This window comes from Rhamphochromis sp. 'chilingali' (genome assembly GCF_963969265.1).
Source record: "Rhamphochromis sp. 'chilingali' genome assembly, chromosome: 10".
In the NCBI taxonomy this organism is placed as follows: Eukaryota; Metazoa; Chordata; class Actinopteri; order Cichliformes; family Cichlidae; genus Rhamphochromis; species Rhamphochromis sp. 'chilingali'.
This window is the reverse complement of record NC_137937.1, coordinates 22832983-22854325: the sequence shown is the minus strand read 5'-3', so window position 1 is coordinate 22854325 and position 21343 is coordinate 22832983. Positions and strand designations below refer to the sequence as shown.

At 39.3% G+C, this 21343-nt stretch overlaps 1 protein-coding gene across 3 annotated transcripts in view; it reads left to right on the top strand.

Moving 5' to 3' along the window:
* bmpr1ba (bone morphogenetic protein receptor, type IBa) overlaps positions 1–21343 on the top strand; it is a 66007-nt gene that overhangs the window by 12207 nt on the left and 32457 nt on the right. For 2 of the 3 annotated variants that reach the window (XM_080893470.1, XM_080893468.1), the window contains exon 2: positions 8703–8759. The exons of the other annotated variant lie outside the window; for it this stretch is intronic. The gene's annotated coding sequence lies outside the window, so the exon portion shown is untranslated. The remainder of the gene's footprint in view (positions 1–8702; positions 8760–21343) is intronic. 3 annotated transcript variants of the gene reach the window in all.

Below are 21343 nucleotides of genomic sequence, written 5' to 3'. Positions count from 1 at the left end.
ACCTGGATGCGAGGTGGCGGTAGGGCAGCAAAATCCACCCAATATGACTGTCCTTTGTTGTCTAAGAAGGTCTGATGTGGAACACAAGTAATATGATATGTATGAATTAGTGGGCAATTTCATATGACAAATTAGTGTTGTTGTTTTTTTCTTTTGAAGGTGAAATTTTAAATATTTGTGTTGGATTACTATTTGAGTTTAATTCGTTAACAAACAATTGACAAAAAAAAAATCATGACAGTGTTGTCACTCATACTGAAACTCAGAGTCAGATATTTTTTCTTCAAAGGCTGCTCCCTGCAGTTATTAAACTGTAATAGGATATGACGGGCAGGAAATCTGAAACTTAAGATCATTTTGAGAGGTTAAAGGATGACTTTTAGAAACTGGCGTGAGAACTTTTCAGGCAAACATTTGCCAATCGTTCCTCAACCTCAAACATGGCCTGTGATTTAGAAATGTAGAAGTAAGCGGACTCATGACAGCCAGCTAGAATGGTTTCTTACTCAGACATTACAGAGACATTAGACAGTCTCCTTTCTGGCTGATGCAACACATTAGGAATCATTCTCTCTTCTGCCAGTGTAATTTAAAAAAAGAGTATTACTTTGTTAATGTGCTTGTAAAGTGTGGATTTAAAGACCTGCTCTTCCTGCTTTGTGTGTTTTTCTGAAATGTAAAACAGTGTTAAGGAAGTTGCTTTCACTGTCAGTACTAGAACTGAAAAAATCTCGAGATGCTAGTGATACTTTACATTATTGTGTACAATATGCCATTTATAAAGTCGTTTATTTGAGCGACACCTGTTCATACTTGACTCGTGTAGTGTTTACTTTGTCAGTGATATTTAGTTCTATAAGAAACGCTTCGGTGCCAGGAACTTGACTTAGCTACATATGTTGTTTGACATCTGAACAAAAATGGTTTAGAAATAAGGAATGCACACATGTAAAGTAAAACAATCAGTTTGACCAAACTTCTGTTTTAAGGTTTAATAAGCTCAGACTGGCACATACAAATGTGAGAGGTTCCTTTGGGTGAATGTAAACTTAACAGAGGCAGGTGATGGATGTCAAATAAAATCTAAATAGAAACTGTAACACACAGCTGGTAAAACAATGAATGCTTTGAATGACTGACTTAAATAATTAAAATGCCTACGTAGTAGCATGTTACTCAGAAATGTCCACAATCTTTGTTGCACTTCCAAGAAGTTTGTAGACTAGATTTGGGATCATTTTCTCTGCTTTGCATTATGCTGGTCTGTATTTTTCTCTCTTAGAAACCTTCCATCACTATAACAATCTATATAAACATGCAAAGTGGTCAATATATATCAGGCTAACACATGACTTTACATATCTTACTTGTACAGTATGAAAATCAACAGCACTGTATTGTTTTTCACAGAGATTTCTGTTGGGCTTTTTCATATCCCTTTTGGCAGGGATGCTGCTGTGCCATGCAGGGTCCCAGGAACTCATTCCAAACCTTTCTCTGACCCTGTGCAAATGTATGTAATTAAGCAATGAAAACTTGCCATAGCCAGGCCTTCTGCTGCAGGAAATTAAGGATAATCTGGAGGCTGTGGGTGCTCTTTGTTGCCACAAGGCCTTCTCAAGGTAAAGTGGCTCTCCTGCAAGCTTGGCTTTCATCCCTTATGAATTAGTTTTGCGTGTTTCTGCTTACTGTGCCCCTCTTCTTACCTCTCAGTGTTGTTTTTCTGTCTTCTTGTGTGTCTGTTTTTTCTTAGTACGTCTTCTAACCCTGCCCATAACACATTGTTGTATACTTGTAAACATATGTAGAAGGTTCAGCAAAAACAGCAAAGTTAAGCATTAGACACTGTCACAGTGTGTCTGTTCTTTTTCACATTCTAGCACGATGGCTTTATGGGAATGGATCTCATATTGGATAAAGTACTACACTCCCATGTTACAGTCTTTATCAATATCATTTTATTATAATCGTTGGGTCGACTGTTGTTGTTATTTGGCACTATCTGAAAAAACAAAATGAATTAAATTAAATTTTATTCAATTGTAAGGATGTTGGTAGGGAACGTGATGACATGATAATATGAGATGTGGAGATGTAAATTAGACATTAATGCTGTGAAATAAAAAAAAAAGATGCAATGTTTTCATGGGGTGTTATAGCTGCGTAAATGTTACAAGTGGGTCACTATAGCCCATTGGTTGGTGGTTGCTAGGTTAAATGATGACATCATTATATTTTTTGATATAGATAAGAACCTCCAGGGGCTGAAGATGCGCGTGTGTGCCAAATTTGGTGGCTCAAAATCTGTTTGGGGACACACATAAGATGTTTGTATATTACAGTAAGACATCCAAACAGAGATATTGAAAAGCAAGTTATTTTATATTATGTGGAAATAAGCCAAAACATTGGTAGCAGGAGTAAAGCAGGGCATTTTCTTTAAACTAATCTTAAAAATACTTGGTTCTAGAGCTTAAAATTCTTTTAAAATGAATTGACCCAGTCGGCATAGCCTAGAGTCACTATGGGCATTTTGAACTCAGCAGTGAATGTATTTATTTTGCAGTGGGTGCACTGTGGTGTTGTATATCACTGTGGTTGTTGTTTTTGTTGTGTTTAAAGAGGCGTAGGGAAGACAAAAAGAGAAGTGACGTCTGATAAGATTTACCAGCAGGATGATGCTGTTGCTGAATTTTTAACAGTTTGGATCTTTAAGTCATTGTTTTGCAAGTAAAAGCCCCACATCACAGCTCTTTTAGCAAGGCACCAGCTTAAAATAAAAACAGGGTTTCCATGGAAGAACACATGGAAAATGAGAGAAATGGATAAAAGCTCTGAAAAACATTCTGTGATACTGGAAAATAATTTCTCATCTTTTTCCTTTGTCAGATGACGTTAGAATAGCAGGGTGTGAGTACAAGAGCTAAAAAAACCTCTAAATGCTCAAAGTTGATTTTAAACAGTGAGTTAACTTTCAAAGGCAAACATCTGTAAACATCAAGATTTTTCTGACAATACTGAATATCAGCCTCTGTTTTTTTTTTTTTCCAACTTTAACCTGCTTGCTGTTGTAAATATTTCAAAGCTTTGGGTTTTATTTCTAAAAAAGCAATTTCCATGTAGGTAATCATATATCCAGCCTACAGTAGATCAGAGATGAGATGAGATGAGATCACAAAAGTTAAGTCTGAGTTTAACCGTTCTCAGGCTCTCTGGACAGATTTGAAGTCATTTTCCTTTTTGGAATTCTGACTTGATTAGGTTGATCAGTGTCATACAGTCTGTTGTTGCGCTGTTCTTCTTGCTGAAGACAGTTGTTTTCACTCTGGCTCTATGTTCTGCTGCAAAAATCATTTGTGATCACACAGATGTCTCCCTCATGGGATTTGGTATGGATTCGGAATAATGTTCCTAATTGTTTTAAAGACTTCCACAGAGAGACTGGTTAGTCTATGGCGCACAACCCATCTGACATTTAAACCATCTGTCCTGGAAAAAGTCACGAATCTGGTTGTAAAACTATAAATGGGACAATTTAATTATCCAAATAGACTCAGCTGTTCATGTTATGTACTGAAAAAAAATGCACTTAATCATAATAGACAGTGAATTTGATGCATTTTATTTTTAAAGTTGCCTTTCCATACGACATCTTTTTGCCTCACAATGTTGAAATGAAATTTTTTTTTAAAAAGTTTCAGAGCTAACAGGTGGGAAAGATTTGGTAACCTGGCTGGTAAGTAGATTTTTTTTTTCCCTTGCTTCTCCAAGTTGCGGCTAAACACTGAGGGGTCTATTGAGGCAGTAATGAGTCATATCCTTCAAACTGCTGTTCTGTATCTCAGACACCTCCTAAAATTCAATTTGCAGTGACCTTCTCACACATACGCATGCATCTGCAGACACACAGGTCTAACCTGTTCACGGCTCTATACTGTACTTCGCACCTCTGGGGGTGTTTTCTGGGGAAACAAATCACGTCAGTTGCCATAGTGAATGTGTCAGTCAAACTTATACAAACACACTCTACAGTTTCTGGCATGTGTTGCAAGCAAGGTGGTCTACACTTTATTGAAGAATAAAGGTAAATCCTGTCAGTCAATGTCAGACTGTCATCTGCCAGAAGAAGTATAAATATTTTCAGTAATAACATGTTATAGAGATATGGAAACAGTACATTTTAAAATTTTTGTTTGAAGGGGGGATAGTTCAGCTGAGGTCGAGTTGCAAAATATGGCTGCCTGGATTTTATTGGAGTTGGCTTGCCCAAGAAAATTAAAGCTCCATGTTTGGCGCTGATATTGCTATTGTCTCATAAACGGATCTTGAGAATGCTTTTCATCAAAGAATTTAAAAAAAAGAAGAAGAAACAAAAAATATGAACATCCTTGACATTGTGTTGCACTTCACATAACTCTTTGGATTTAAAGAGTTATGTGCATTGATACAGAGCAACTTTAAAGTGGCATGCAAATCTGTCTGTGTGTAAGATCTGTTTTCTAGCTGGGTAAAATAGTCTGTCCTCCATAGTATCACTTTGATCGCCTACTCACTAAATCTCCGACTTTCCACTGAGTCTAGTTTGAAAATTACTTGAAAAAAATTGGCATTTATAAGTTCTGTCTCGTTCCCAAGCGTCGCTTTTTAATGCCTTTATGGCTAATAAATGAATTGATAGTTTCCATACTAGCTAGGTTACAGAAAATACAGAGCAAAATGTAAATGTCTGTATATGAGAGAGAAAGAAACCAGCCAACAGAAGTGCCTCTCAGCAGTAATGTGTGACTTTAGGGTTAAATGGCCAGGCTTGCTGAGTGATTGCCACATTAGCCAAAAGTATGAATAAATCTTCTGTTCAGAAATTTGACTATTTATGGACTCACATAAATTTGATCATGTGTTTTCTTTTAATGGCTTTTTAGGTTTTACTAAATTCTCTGTGGCCGCACTGTTAAGCTCTGCCGATGTTGGAGTGTGGGTGGTATGTTTAATGGTTTCAGATTGGAATAGATTTTATGACAATTTTAGAATTGGATACTGGCCACAATACTATAAATGCATTTTTTTCCATAATAGAATTGATTTATTTCAGCATCAATGCTATAGTTTACTCAAAAATAAGCAGCAGGTCTGCAGAGAAGTTTACGTCTATATACAGTCCTATGGAAAATAACGTTTTCAGAGCACTCAAAAATGAAGTGCACCCTAAGATTTACAATAGCTTGTAGAAACATCCTCAACAACTTGAAATAAACTTTTTTTTTTTGTAGGACTTTCAGTCTGTCACATCATTGTGGAGGAATCTTTACCCACATCATTGTTTCAGTTCACTGAGGTTTTCAGACAGGCAAGGCTCCCTTCACATCCAGTATGAGCATTTAGGTCAAATTGAGGTCTGGACTCTGACTCGATCATCGCAGCAGCTTGATTCTTTTCTTTTTCAGTCATTCTGTCATAGATTTGCTGCTGTGCTGTTGCTTTTAGACAGATGGCCTCTTTGGTATAGACAATATAGATAATACTTTCATATTAGAGAAGTTTGTGACCAGCCTGATAACTGCAAGTTGCCCAGGTCCTGTGGCTTCAAAAGAAACCCAAATCTCCACTGTTCCTCCATTGTGCTTGAGAGTTGGTATGAGATGTTTGTGCTGATACACTGTGTTGTTTTTGTTTTGGTTTGGGGTTTTTTGTCAAACATTGGACTGTGCATAGTCAGACATCTCCACTTCGGTGTCATCTGTCCTTTGTCCACTTAACAGACAGCGCAAAAATGGTTTGTTTAAAATCAACTTTGCAAACCTAAGCCAGTGTGTTGTTCTTTTTTAGAAAAAGAAGAAGCTTTCTTCTGGCTATCCTGTCAAACAAGCCACACTGAATGAACTTTAATGCTTAGCATGCTAATTGAAGTCTGAAGAGTTCGTTTTGGTTATTTTTTTTTTTGTTAATGTGTCTAAATATTTCATAATCTCAAGGTGGGGCGAATTTGGTGGGACGTCCACTCCTGGGAAGATTGTGGCATTATGATAAGACACAATGTTTCAGTTTTTCACACGACTGCTTTAGTCTTTTTTAATGAGTAAAGTTCTTTGAAATGCTGAATATTGTGATGATTATCATGGCATGCAAACCTGAGGTATATACGTCAGCTGAATTTGTCTGAACATGAGGCATGTACCTCACCCTTTTTTATTTATGGCTTTATATCAGTTCCAACATAAATATGCTGCAATTCGATTGCACCACGTTCACAGTTACACAGTCACATCTTTTTCTTATGTCTCACGTTTTAAGTGGATGGGAAAACATGCTTTTCAGTAAAACTTTTGTGGAACATTTTAGGAAAAAAGTGAAGTAAACAGCTGAGATGCCATCTGTCTGCATTCATGCGCGTTTCTGGTGCTGCCATTCTCAAGTCACCCTACCTGTCAGTGTTTTCATTGCCTATTGTAAAGCAGAGAGTGAAATAACAGTTTGTAGGAACTCAGTGAAAGAAGGGATTTGAGCAGTAATCCTCCTCACTGATCCTTTTTAGAAACAACCGTCTGGCACACAGCCTGGCCCTCGCCATAACACGCCTGCTTTTTGATACCTGAAGGCTGAACTGCAAACTGACACCCACAGTGGCATTTTCTGCTTTTCACATACCTCACATCAGAGGCTCTCTGAAGATATTTTCCTCACACTGGATCCTCACATCGTAATATTAATGCTGACATTTTTCAAGAGGTTGGAAAGTGCCCATGTCATGCTATGAGTTATTTTCCTTCACTGTTCAGGTCATGTCAAGCCGAAACAGATATAATTATTTTATTTGATAAAATATGGTGTAAACAAAGACGTCCTTGGTCCAACTTGTACAGATATTCTCATTTTATTTGGTTTTGCCCTAAGCCGATATCCAGTCTCAGCTCAGCCTGTTTTAAACAAATGCTGTCTGTCTTTAGAGAGAACAGCTGCCAAAATATGAGTCTACCCAATTAATTTTTACTCCATAAATCTCCGTCTCTTGAAGTCGAGCCTGGGCTTGGGTTAAGTACCGTATTTCCCGGACTACAAAGCGCACCTGAATATTAGCCGCACAAGCTAAAATCAGGGGAAAATCCTGTACATGTAGTACATAACAGTAGCCTACAGCACACCAGAAAAATAGATTCGGACTACCTTTTAGGCTCAGGTGCAGTGACACAGCTTTGACAAAAAGAAAAGTCAGTCATTCACCACCATCTTTCTCTTCTTCCTGCGCACTAAAACCACCAAAGTCCTCTCCTCCAGTGTCGGATACAAACAGGCTCAGGATGGCTTCGTCATCCACTCTCCGCTTCTCTCCTTCGTTGTCACTTTCAAAACCAAAGAAATCCTCATTGTCAGTGTCAGAGTCTAACACCCTCTGAAGGGCCGTGGCGGTGTCCTCCTCTCCATCATGCAGCAGTCCAGCCCTTCAAAATCCGTTGGTGATCATGGATGTTTTCACACTTTTCCACGCTGTCAGAATCCACCGGTGGAGTTGGGCATAACTTGCTTTTCGCAAGTTTATCGCCGCTCATCATCCACGACTCCCGCTGAACGCGTAGCACTACTTTGAAGTTTGTTTTTCGCGCTACTTCGTACGGCACTACGTTGCCTGGCGGACGGACATGTGACTAACATACCACTCTTGAACCCCGATCCTTCCGCCAGGCAACGTAGTGCCGTACAACAGCGGAACAAACAAAACAAATCGTCTTACGATATGACAAAAATCATGGACAATCCATAGAAAAGCCGCACCTGACTAAAAGCTGCAGGGTTCAAAGCTTGTGCAAAAAGTAGCGGCTTATAGCCCGACAATTACGGTAGTCATATTTTATCGATGCAGTGATCATTACTATTCGTTATCTTCTGTCTCTTGGCTCTGCAAACAAACACATGGTTTATTTGTCACAATAATAATTATAATAAGAAATTTGGTGTGGCATCTTTAAAGGTATATTTGAAAATACACTTTATTTTAATCTGGATAAGGCTTAAGCCATGACAAGGCTAGAAAGCTTAAAGGTAGACTTTATCTTCATTCTTAATATTTTTGACCCACAGCAAATACCTGCATCTTTATCTTTGTCATTAACCTTTATTGGAATGAATTTCAAACTTTTTCCACTGCTTGCTTGAGAAATGCATTTAAGTTTGTAGAAGCTTTGATTTATGAGCAGTCTGGCCTTTTTAACACCTAACGTGAAGTGACCTCTTTGTCAAGTGGTTGTTCTGACTGTGGGGGATACCGTATGTAGAAAAGGCCACAGATGCACAGAGTAAGCTGTATACTGTCTCTCTCTGCACACACACACGTGCACACCCTGTTTCTCTCTGTAACCATAAGGCTGGAATGGTTTATAGGGGGGTAATAAAAATGGACGCCGTGTGAAATGAATCCAGTTTAAATTACCGTTTTTTGAGGCTGTGTTTTTCTTAGAGATGAAGAAATAGAAACACCCATGTGTTATGTTTATATAAAGGATTTTTATTTGAGCTTAATTTTCCATCTTTACAGGTGAGATTCTGTACATCCACACCCTTCAGTTCCTAGATGTCTTAAAATGGTGCTGTCCTTGGCATATTTGGCTGTCTGGATTACAAAAAACTAAATGCTAAAATTTTAAGTGCCTTTAAATATGCTTTTGTAAAGTGAAGACTGATTTATTTGTGTTTCGTTTGTGTGCACACAGGGATTGTAGAAGTGTGATCAGCCCTCCCTACCAACAAAAGTTGGCTTACAAGTGCTGGTAAGAGAAAAATCATTCATATCACTAGGATTTTTCTGGAAATACAAAGATTTAAAACTGGAGTAAACTGTTCTGACTAAAATAACCCACAATGTATCTAGTGGACATGCCTAAAAAGGACGGCAGTAAATGGACACGGTTTCATGTTTGTCTGAAATTCAAAGTTTGCCTAGGGCAACACAAAGATAGTGATAACATGTCCTTCATAAATAGCTCTACATTAAGCTTGACCCAAAACATCTTACTCAAGGTTCACAAGCTCCCCTCTTGTTTACATAATCACTTGCTAGTCTATTAGGAAATTGAATCAAACCAAATATCCAGTGCAGTGGTAACCTCAGCAAGGTTGCTATCAAAAAAGCTTTCTGTCAGGTGGCCCCTGAGGTTCAGATACATTCAGATTTCTGTTTTGGTGAATGTGGCAGGCAGACCTACAAACTGCTGCTGGTAAAAATGGAGAGAGATACGAGTGCGTCTATAGGCTGTCCTGGCCACATACAAGGAGGAATGATTTAGTCTAACTGAATTAGTAGATATGTGAGGATGAATATAAACACTAAACAACTGAAGGCAAAATGGTATTAAGTCAAAACCTTTTTTTTTTTTTTGTGTTGTTCTGGCCACACTACAAGATACAGATGACTTATCTATCACACAAGATGGTGTGAAAGTGTGCAACAAAGGATAAGGAGACCATGTACATAGTTGATTGTTACTGATACTTTATGCTATCAACATATACATGACTGAGTTGATATATAAAAATACAGACCTAAATTAGAAGCAGCTGGTAATGCAACAAAACACGGTAGTCCTGGTTATGTATATACAGTGAAATGAAATTCTCATCTGAAGTCTCTGCCGTTGACCTCTGTTAGCTTCTTGTTTTTATGAATTATATTAATCATGGACCCAGACTGACAAAAATGAACATTCTGTTATAGATAGACTACAAACTCAAAGGCAGTCTGCCACTGTCCTGGTAGATCAGCTGATAGCATCTGATGTCATTGCAAACCCACATCAAGTGGCCGCTTAGCTTATACCCTTCTGTGCAAATCTTGCGTACAAAAGGCAGACTATGTATGTCGCTTAATCCTGCCTACAGTTGCCGCACATGTGCAAGCCTTTTTGCAACCCTGGGTTATTAGTGACATATCCGTTGCCAGTGATGCTTGTTGTGTTCTGCGGGAGGTATCTTACTGTTGCCTTCTCTTGCATGTGTTTGGAAGAGCAGAGGGGGACCAGAACAATTCCATGCTGCCAAATATGAACTGTTGTAGATGGAAATGATGATTTAGTCTAACTGAATTAGTAGACATGTGAGGATGAATATAAACAAAACAACTGAAGGCTTTTGACTCTAGTGGTTATGACTGATGTCTAATGCTGTAGATGTCATGTTTCCAAATCCATGTCATGCAGTATTTAAATGTTAAATGTCTAACCAGAGTGCTCAAACTCATTTGATTAGTAGGTTAGCTCCTTTTTAAGGAAGGTGTCGAGCCTTCAGTGGAGTCAGTTGCAGGGCCTGTATTACACAGCAGCCTGGAACCACTGAGTGGGAGACACATGTTTTAGCAGAGCCATTACTGCTGTAACATGAGGAGATGTTTTCATGTGCACACCTACAACCTGACACACTCACAACTGCAGGGACAGAAAAGTGAACCCACATATACACACAGGTGTGCTGGCAACAGTATCTTACACCATAGCAGGGCTCTACCCTGAGGTACACGCTGCAGATTGGAGACACCAGCAAGTAAGTGTGTGTGTGTGTGTGTGTGTGTGTGTGTGTGTGTGTGTGTGTGTGTGTGTGTGTGAAGTACATAAGTGTAAATGAAGAGGGAAATAACCATTGGTGAGGTCATGAACTTCTAGATGAAGAAAAAAAAGCTTCCTGGTGCTTTTCCATTACATCTCACTCCAATGGCGTCTGTTGTGCTTTTGTTGTAGATACCAGCCAGACTGTGTGCAATAAGCTCTTCAACTGATAAATACTTTTGTTCCAATTATTTCTCTAGAATGGTAACTATAAAAATAGTGAGCTGACATTGGTGACCTTAGCAGATGAAACTGAATGTTAGAAGCAAATTGCCTCGTATGTGAGTGTTAATAGTGATTTGTAACACTGGGGCCTTTAGATTGCCTGTATTTTCTGAGTATAGCTCCAGGGTTCCCAACGTGCAGCCACTGGGAAGAATGTACTAGTGTGTATTTCAAGTCATGATATAGTGGCTTATAACAAGACCCAGGAAGCATTTCTATTCAGCTGAAATTCTTCTGTTTCCCTTAGTATAACTGACTAAATCTTGCATTCACCAAAAACAAAGCAAAACCAAGTTCTCCCATGTTAAAGATGGCGAATGTGCATTCTAAAGTTTCAAGTGTTCAGTAAATATTTTAAGGTTTCACAGGCTCAACCTAAGTTTTATCTGACAGATCTTAAGTGCTTTTCTTGAAAGGTTTCTGGAAATGTTTTTCTGACTGCCACACTTTTCCCTTTTCATTCTCTTTGCTTCCCTGTTGCTTTATTTTCCACAAACAGGTGTTCATTTGCTCCATCAGCACAGTGTTCAATAGCGGCAGCAGAAAGTACTTAGTGATCTAAAAGAGGGAGCAGTGGATTTTGACATAATCCTGTTTGGGTTAGAACAGACTCCTAAATAAACTACTGCAATGGGACACCACTGTTTACTAGCAGTGAGAGGATTGTATTCAAAGTGTAGCAGTACCATTGTGGTTTCTGGAGTCATTCATCTGTGATGAGCCAAAACAGAAAGCACACTTACATGTATCGTGTTCTCCGGTGACAAAAGAAGGTGTTTCTGTTTTTCTTAAAGCATTTGTAAGCATAAGTTAGTTATATCACTCATTTAAGGTAATAAGCTAGTCTAATACTATAATGAGTTTTTAGTGCAAAAATGTGTGATTATTTAAATTATGGCCTGACCTGATCTGACAAAATAAAAGCAAAATATATAAATAAAATCTATCACTAAATGCTTAATGTTTTAATGCATTTTAAATTATTAACATATATAGCGACACAGTGGTATTACATGCATGTCACAGAATGTGGAAATACTCAGATTTATTTAAAATTATAGTATAATACATTGCCATTCACTTTATACTCAAAAAAAACCCCTACTTTTAAATTGCCATCAACATTTAATAAATGTAAGTAACAGAAAAGTGTAAGCAGTGAAGATAAAAACATAAAAACAGATGCAGATATTGCTTTTTAAAATTCTTATTCCATCTAAAAACCCAACCTACACTTTGGACGTGCACAATAACTAATACAGCTCAATCACTGACATCTCAGTAGGCAGTTTGGTGTTTTATGCTAGTAGTAGCTAGCTTGTTGTAGTCTAGCATTTACTGAATACATAGAAACTCAACATTATTTCCAGCTATAGATTCTTGGCTTCAAAACCAACTGATAATTCATAAAAGCAGTTTGCTGGAGCTATAAAAAAGGATGCACAAGAAAAAAAGAAGAGTGAGTGGACACAAATAAATACAACTAAAAGCATAATGTAAGTAAACTAAAAGTAAAGTAAAAGCCTTATTTCTCTAAAATACCATCTGTAAATTTTAAACATATAGATCAATAAGTCCAAGTCCACAAGCCTTTGGGTACATGTCCCTCCCCCACCATCTTCTCAGCATGCACACACCAAAAATTTAGACTGAAGGCACACGCACGTTGACCTTGAGGGTGTTAGCTGTGTTGACATTTGTTTGGACAGTGCTTCAATTCCTCAGACTGCTGCAAGGTCACGTGGCTTGACATCAAAGAAAAGAATTTCTTCCTGGGCGACACTGAGAGCTCCGGTGTTTATTCTAAAACTGACTGCCTCCCTGTCTGTGTTTCTGTCTCTGGCAATCGCTGCTTCATCCCTGCCTGCCTGTCTCATTACCTGTGCACAATATCTGCACAGCTGTTGTCTTAAGACTGTATGTTCCCATGGAGTTTTTTTTCTTTTAAATATTATTATTATTTCTTTTAGCTTTTGGCAGTAGATACCCACACACAACTTTAGTGCAGAGAAAGCTTTGACAATGATTTAACATTTGTTTGGTGCCATGCGTATCGTCAGCCCGCTGCCTGGTAATGTAGAGTGACTGGACCTGGCCGGTTCTTCTGTACTTTTCACTTCAATGCTATTTAGCGCAAAATGGTGATTGCTCTATTTAACTCCATTTTAAGCAAATTTAGTTTTATTTAGTGACATTTCTTTAAACCACAGCCAGACGAAATGTTCAGAAACACATTGTGGTTTGGAGTGATTTCCACCTGTTGCTTATAACTCGCCGTGTTCATCTTCACGCTACAAATCTGGTCAAGATGTGGGGTTTTGTGCTTTGGTTACTGGCTACAGATCAAATACACACAGACACCAGAGATGATTAGAGATTAGAAGTAAACAAAGTAAGAATACTGTAGTTAAACTGTGCAGCATATCATTTAAAAAAAAAAAAGGTGCAAAAGAAAAGATCTGACAGGGAAACTGCTGTTCTGACTAAGGCTACGTCCACACTAGCCCGGATAGATTTTTAAACGGCGTTTTCGTCTGATTTCAGTGATTTCAAACGAAAACGCATTAGTGTGGGCGTAGCCTAAACATTCTACTTGCGAGATCTACATTTAATAGACTGATTGTCTTGTCACAGTGTTGGAAGCACCAAGCTGTGCATTCACCAGAGAGCAATTCATGTGCATGTTTAGCTTTGAGGTTTTCCCCCCAGGGATGTTTTGTTTTGATGTCTTCCACTGCAGCCAGATGAATGGACACATGGAGAGCTGGGGGGGAGGAGGGGACTGTTGGACATGTTAAAGGACACCTGTGGGGCTTTGTGGGCCTCCCATGATGGACGGGGGGTTCCGCTTCAGGTGGCAGTAATTTCTCTACACCGTAGGGAGGGGTAGTGGGGTCAGGTTGTGCGTGTGTTTTACGTGTGTGCGTGTGACTGCTTTGTCACCGGGGGATCAGTCTGTGAGAGGTGATTTCAGTTTGTGTTTGTGCTTGTTTCCACCCCATTTTCTTAACTGTCTTTTAGTGTATTTATATACACTGTGTTTGTGTGTTTGTGTACACAGGCCCATCAAAGAATAATTGCTTCAAATACCACTGGGAACACCACACAGATCGTGACAGTCTCACCCACAACTGATGATTATGTAAATATGATAGCCATCTGTAGACTGTGTGTGTGTGTGTGTGTGTGTGTGTGTGTGTGTGTGTGTGTGTGTGTGTGTGTGTGTGTGTGTGTGTGTGTGTGTGTGTGTGTCGGGGGATGTTCTGCCTAATATATTGTCTTATCATGTGGAGATCAGCTGTTAGACAAATGTGGCATTGTTGAAGACCAAAGTAGAGCCATTATGTTCATGTGTGGTTGTGTATGTGAAGTCGGGCTAGTTCAGGGCTTCATCTATTCCCTGCACCTGATACTGAGCTGGATCACTTGGTATTTTAGATGAAAAGACAGCAGCTTGTTATTAAATGTCACAGGCCGATCTTCTAGAATAACCAATAATGTTGCAACAGCTCACCTACTCACACACACACACACTACACATAGATATCTTTTTTAACGTACAAGGGAAAATGATTAAGACAGACCACAGCAGCAAGAACTACAACAATGTAATGCCGTAAGAGGTGGTGACTCTAAACCTAGTGAGGAATTTGATCTGAGTTGGCTGAACGCTTGACACCTCATTGTCATGGCGTAAACACAAAGTGATTAGGTTTGTGAACTGATTGTGCTCTACACCTGATTTAGTGTAACATGCAGACAACACATTCACCCATATGTTGGTATATGCACGCACATGCCAGAGCATGGTACAACTTACACTCACTACAAACTTTGTTAGGCACACTTGTTCAACTGCTTGTTAATGCAAACATCTAGTCAGCCGGTTCCATGACAACCACTTAATGCAATTGGACCTGTAGACACGGTGACGACAACCTGCTGAAGTTCAAACAGAGCATCATATCAGACTAGTTTCTTGACTCATGATGGTGATTTCACTTGACTCAGATGGCCTCCACAGTCATCAATACTATAAGCTATATAATACTATACAGTAGTGATTCTGTTATTGAACTCATGTATCCACTTCCGCAGACAGGGTTCCGACCTTTAAGTTATACAATATTATATAACGGCATTTGCAAAATGGTAAAAAACACAATTAAATGATTTGCAAAGGTCATGAAATCCATATTTTTTCCCCAATAGAACACAGAAACACCTCTGTGAATCGCTATCTTATCATGGTGGAGGGGTCTGTGTGTTCAAGGCACCCCAGGGGCTATGTTGTCTGCGGGCTTTTGCCCCCTGGTAGGGTCTCCCATGTCAAATTGGTCTTGGGTGAAGGAGCAGACAAAGAGTGATTCAGAAGACCCCTATGAGTAGAACATCAAGGGTACAGTTCACCCTGCCCAGAATATGGTTCCCAGGGCCCCACTCAGGAGCCAGGCCTGGGGATGCCTTAGTCCATGGTGCCCAGACGGGCACAGCCCGAAAAAGGGAAATGGGCCCATCGTCCTGCAGGCCCACCACCTGCAGGAGGAGCTGTAGGGGTTGGCTGCATTGTGTGCCAGGTGCGGAGGTGCTGGCGGACCAATCATCACAGAAAACATATCAAACCCCCCCCACAAAAGTACTAAACTAGGTTAAAAAGTTAATTTACATCTGTACAAAGCAGCACATGGGAAAACTGAGAAAATGAATTTGAATTTGATGCAACAACACATCCTAAGAAATTTGGGGCCGGGCCATGCTTACCACTGCGTAGCCTGTCCCATTCCTGACCGATATAGGATTCGAGCTATACATCATTTCTATTTGGTCATGGTTATATTCATGTTTCATGATGCACCAAAGGTTTTCAGTTTGTGAAAGGCCTGAAGTGCTGGCAGACCAGTTCAGCACATCGATGCTTTTACTGCAAAGCCATGTTGTTGTGAGAGGTGCTACTGCCATTTAAATTAAAATAATAAAATATTTTTCATAAAATAGTAGAATTTCTCAATTTAAACATTTGATATATTTTGTGGTTATTACTCATACTCATAACTCATTGCACTCTTCTTTTATTTACATTTTACACATTGTCCCAACTTGATTGGATATGGGATTGTAGATTTTCTAATAACATAAATACACTTTAGTCTGACTTCATCATAAACTCAAGTCTAGGTTTCTAAAAGGCCTCTCCAGCTGTACCCTCTTTAAACACATGCGTTACTTATCTGTAGCTGAAAAGCTCTGTTATTTATAAGCACATAACAAGAGAAGCTGTCTCTGCCATTTGCTGAACAGATGTGTGATTGATCTTCAGATCAGATTCTTTTCTGCAGTAATATTTAGGATTTTGTGCTCCCTTTCAATGTCTTTCACCCATGCAGCACTGTCAATCAGTTACAAAACTGATTTGAGCAAACGGATAGTAATACTAATAACATTAGATCACCTTTAGTCAAAAGCTGTTCACTTCACTATGGCAACAAATCAAGCTAAGTGTTTTTCATTGTGTCAAAGTGGTGAATTCTCTCTCTAGTATGCGTGACATATGTGGAAACGCATACTCTCACTGCACAGCCACCAAAGGCAAAAACAAATATTTTACAGGCTCTGTGTGCAACAAATAGACCCCCACTCGTGATGAGCATGTTTCTATGTGTTAAAGTCACTAGTTTGGAGTGCAAAGGCCATTCTTGGAGGTCAGAGTGGCAGTGTTATGTTTCATTCACAGAATAGGTCCTCTTTTACAAACTATGGGGTAGAGGTCAGCAAAGGCGAGGGAGAAAGAAGAACAGAAACATGAAGAAAAGTAGGTGTGGGTCAAGGTTTGGGGAACAGAGGCTAGCAGACATTAGCATTCATGTTTTCTGATAGCTGGCAGGTAGATGGGGCAGACTGTGTAACACACACTGTTGTCATAATGTTCTTTGTACTTCGTCCATGACCACTGATTGACCTACATGTATAAATGTAGTCCATGAGCGTAAATACTTGTGCTGAATTGATGAATGCTTGTTTTGTGTGTTAGGTATTTTTGCTTTTTTCCCACACATAAAGGGCCCATGGTGGTCATACGAGAAGCTGCGCTGAACTTACGGATCCTTGAATAGTGGAAGCACTATATTTGGGAGCTGGACCGAGGTTTCTGACCCTAACACTGACCCCACACCTGCCTAATATGTGTGCCAGTGGACATGGCTGGAGATGGATAGAGATGGGGGAGATGCAAATGAATGTTTGTCTCTGTGCTTTGTGTGTCTGCTTCCCTTTTGTGTAGCGCATAATGGATTTTGAATGTAACTAACATTCGGATGCAAAATATTTCACAAATAAAAATGAACTCAGTAAATTTTAAGTTTTGTATGGAAGTAAGTAATTGCTTGTCACGCTTATGTTGTAGATCATCGACGTATGTGTGTTTCAAAGACAAACGTGTAAATGATCAATGCTTTGGCAGCTGCCAGGGTGTATTAGTTTACTGCGAAATTGGCCACTAGATTTGGATTTTTTAATTTACAAAGTTTCTCAACATATGGTAAAGTCACCATTTTAATAATCCACACTTCTTCACACACTGAAATATCAAACGCAAATTTTTTTTAAAGAAAGTAAAAGTAGCTGTTGCTGTTATTGTTGTTTGTAGCTATAATAGTAGGGATGGTAGTATTATTAGCAGGCGAAGTGTAAGTTTTTAATACTGATATAATTTGATATTTTACATATAGAGTTCTAGCCATCTGTGTCTCTAAAAACTGGAAAAAAATGTGTCTTCTAGCTGACATCCATTTTATTATTTTAACTTGCAAATTTGATAAATTGAAAGCGAAGTCACGCAGTATAATGCAGGATATCCAATTAGCCCTATAGCGTTAAAGTCATTTCTGTATCTACATATGATCTAATGATTCAATCATTCACTAGTTCATTTAATCATTGATGCTGCATATAAGACTGTTCCAATGGAATTTTAAATTTGTACATTTTTTACCGTAACTTTTGTTGATTTATGTGTGTGCATTTCTGTATCAGATGTCACCGTCAGCAAATGCGTGACGGGTCCCTCAGTTCTGTATTTAGACCTAAAGGTTCAAGGGTCAGAGGTCATGAGTTAGTATGAATGACTGCCTGTTATCAGGCAGTAGCGAACAAAGAATGTGTATGTGTGCATGCATTTAAGAGAGAGTAATGGGAAACAAAGCGTGACTGAATGACAGAAGGAATGAGGCAAAAAAAAGGAAACGCAAGTAAGAGATGGAAACATGCAGGTGAGCAGCATCAATGAGCTGAGTTTTTCCGAATGTTTCCATCTTTTTCAGTTCCCTGGATGTTGTCAAGTTAAATGCAGTTTTTCTACATTATTTTAAAGTGTATTATATTGACAGTGCATAGCATAAATCAGAGAAATATCTGAAATAAGCGACAGCAATATAGAATGGACAACCGTGAGTTCAACATGTTAAAAGTCTGTAATCCTGCCTTATCACCTAAGACTGAAAAAAACAGACAGTTTAAAAATGTGGGTTTAAAATAAACTATCATGAATGCAAGTAGTTACATGGACACATCACCTGTCCTCTGTGTTTCTCACTCTGTCCCTTTTCTTTACTTTGACTGTTTCTAGCTGATTCAGCCCCTTCCTCCCTTACCCTCTCAACCCCTTTCCCCATCGTCTGTTTGTCTCCCTCATTTATGACTCCCCCCTTCTTCTTCTCCTTCTTCCTTCCTTTTTTTTTTTTTTTTTTTTTTTGCTGCTAATTGCCACCCCGTTGTAGCATCCCGGGAGCTGGGAGCTCATTAATTGGTGAAGAGGAGACAGGTGGCGCCACTATGTTGTGATGCTTCTTGTTATTTGTGTGCGTAGGTTTATTGAGTTGATGCTGTGTTTGTGAGTGCACATTAGTTTGCGTGTGTGTGCGTGTGTGTGTGTGTGTGTGTGTGTGTGTGTGCATGCATGCGTGTATGATTCCTATGAGGATGTGACTGTGTGTGCACGAGTTTAAACGAGTGTGTGTGGCAGCACTGCTTGTTAGCGGCACTGAGCCCCTTCTCACTGTAATCTCTTTGTTTATGCAGTGCGAAAAGGGCCTTTCAGGGGCATGAACTCCCCACGCTCTTATCCCACTGCGCCTCTCACCCCAAGCAGACCCTCATGCCCCACCACCACCCTTCCGACACCAGCTTTGCTCCCACCACCTCCATCATCTGACTCAACCCCTGCCCAACACTGTGTCCCCTTGTCCTTGCTTCCTGTCTAACTTCGTTAGCATTCAAATCATAAGCCATACGTTCTGTGAGAGATAAGCCAGGATTCACAGAAAAATACTGCCTGGCACCTTATTCTTGCAAACTGTAAATCAAAATCGGTTGAGTTTACTTCAGTTGCTCAGACCAGCTCTGTCAAAGAAGTCGGCATCTAATTTTTATACCTTTTGGTATTTAGAAACAGAATATAAGATGGGTAGCCCTGCAACTGTTGCAGGGAATTTTTGATCTTCAAGCAATTTGCTTCACTGAGCTCACTGCACACACACCTTAACCTCAGCAGGCATAGGACACCAGTATGTGCCTGTTCATAATATCAGCAAAGCCACTGCATATACGCAGCATATAGCATTTGAAAAAAGGGCCATCCTACTTTTAAAGTACATTTGCCAAACCAATTTTTAGTAGTAAGCTGACATTCACAGCATTGGTATTGATATATCAATACCAATGCTGTGAATGAGCTCCAAGTGCTGGTATAAAATAACAATAATCTCTAACCAAAATAACTCCAGAATACTTAGTTTAAAATCCCTTAAAAACAAAAGTGTTGCTAGTTGCCCGAGTAACTGCCAGCATTGTTTCTATTAGATTTTTACTGGATTCAAATGAATTGGTCATGCTCGATTTAGATTGCTAAATTCAATCATAATTTGGTCGATTAATCACACTTAACAGATAAGAGAAAATCATAAAAGTTTAAAGCTGGTTCAAGGTTTGCCACTGAATGCTTTGGCAATAAATTCCCATTCATTCATAACATCATTAGCTGCTTCCATGTTCTTTTTCTTTATCTTTCTTCTTTTATCCTGCTTTCTCTATTCAGTGCCTCTTTTAATCAAAAAGAGTCTTTAATCAAAAGTCTTTTCTCCCTACATTCTAGCCCTGACCTCTGAACTTGCTCTCATTGCTTTCCTTTGAAGTCTTCAGTAAAAAAAACTATTTTGAATCGCTGGCAGCATGTATCTAATTGTTTGGTAAAGTCTGTGAGGAAGAGTGATTACACAGCATTAGTGCTTTGCCTAGCAGACGGTATTATCAGGTGGTCAAATGGTGGCCTTTTGGCAGGCCTAGAGAAGCGGGTGTCATAAGCAGTGATCTGTGAATAAGTGCGTTTGTGTGTGTGTGTCTGGACCGGTGTACGTGCTTTTATATCAGTATGTGTCCCTGTGTTCGTGCAGGTGTCGGGGTCACAGGCAGTTTGTAGGTTAGCCCCCTGCCCCTGGTGTCACTATGCTCTGTTTGGCCCTAAACAACCACTAATATGGGACTCTTCTCTTCTCTTCTCTTCTGGCAGGTATAAGTATATGCAAGGCTGGAAGAGAGGGGGAGTAGGAGAAAACAACGGTGAATAGGACCAGCCACAGAGGCTGAAAGGTTTTATTGGGCTATGCTATTCTTGGCTGGAGAAAACAGTTGTCGTTAGCCAAAGAACCACGTGTAGCTCTTTTATTAGCCTAAACTCCTACATAATCTGGGCAAAACCAGGTTAGTTCTACAGGGTAATTATAAACACTAGATCCCTGTGTTTTTAAATGAGTGTTTTTGGAATCATGGAAAGTATTACTATATTTATGACAAAGGGAAATAAAACTAAGAAAGTTAAAGAATTTAGATTATGTCATACATACCCGAAGACGCTATCTTCCCTTGGTTGATAGCTATTGCAATGTAGTTGCAATAGCAACAGGCACATGTGTTCTCTATAGCTGATTGAACTGCTGTTGAAAGTTTCCATGCTATGCCTCTCTCTCATAAAGGCTTTTGAATTTAGTGTACTGTGCAAAAGTCTTGGAATAGCATTATTTGTTTTAGTTTATTTGGAAAACTGGAAACAGGTGCAGTGATTTATTGAACCATGTGCAAACACACATGAAAATACAATATATGAGGCAGCAGCACCAAGTCTTCCCAATCTTTTCTTTAGATTTGTGATGCCTTTTGTTACGCGTTTTGTCAAAACAATCCCACAGCGCTTCAGTGATGTTTAGTCCCGGGGTCTGGGGAAGCCATTTTGCCTTTTCTCTGCATTGGCAGTATGTTTGCGATCATTGTTATGCTGAAAAATAAAGCCATTGCCAAACAGATGCTTTCCAGATCAAAAATCAGATGGTACTTTCCTGCATTTATGATTGAATTTGACAAGATGTTAAAAACGGCTCCAGACCATGATGGAGCCTCCACCATTGTTTTACATATGGCTTCTTTTGTCCTCCAATTTTTTTCCTCCAAATTTTTTTTTTAAAGACACACTGCACACTGTGGTATGC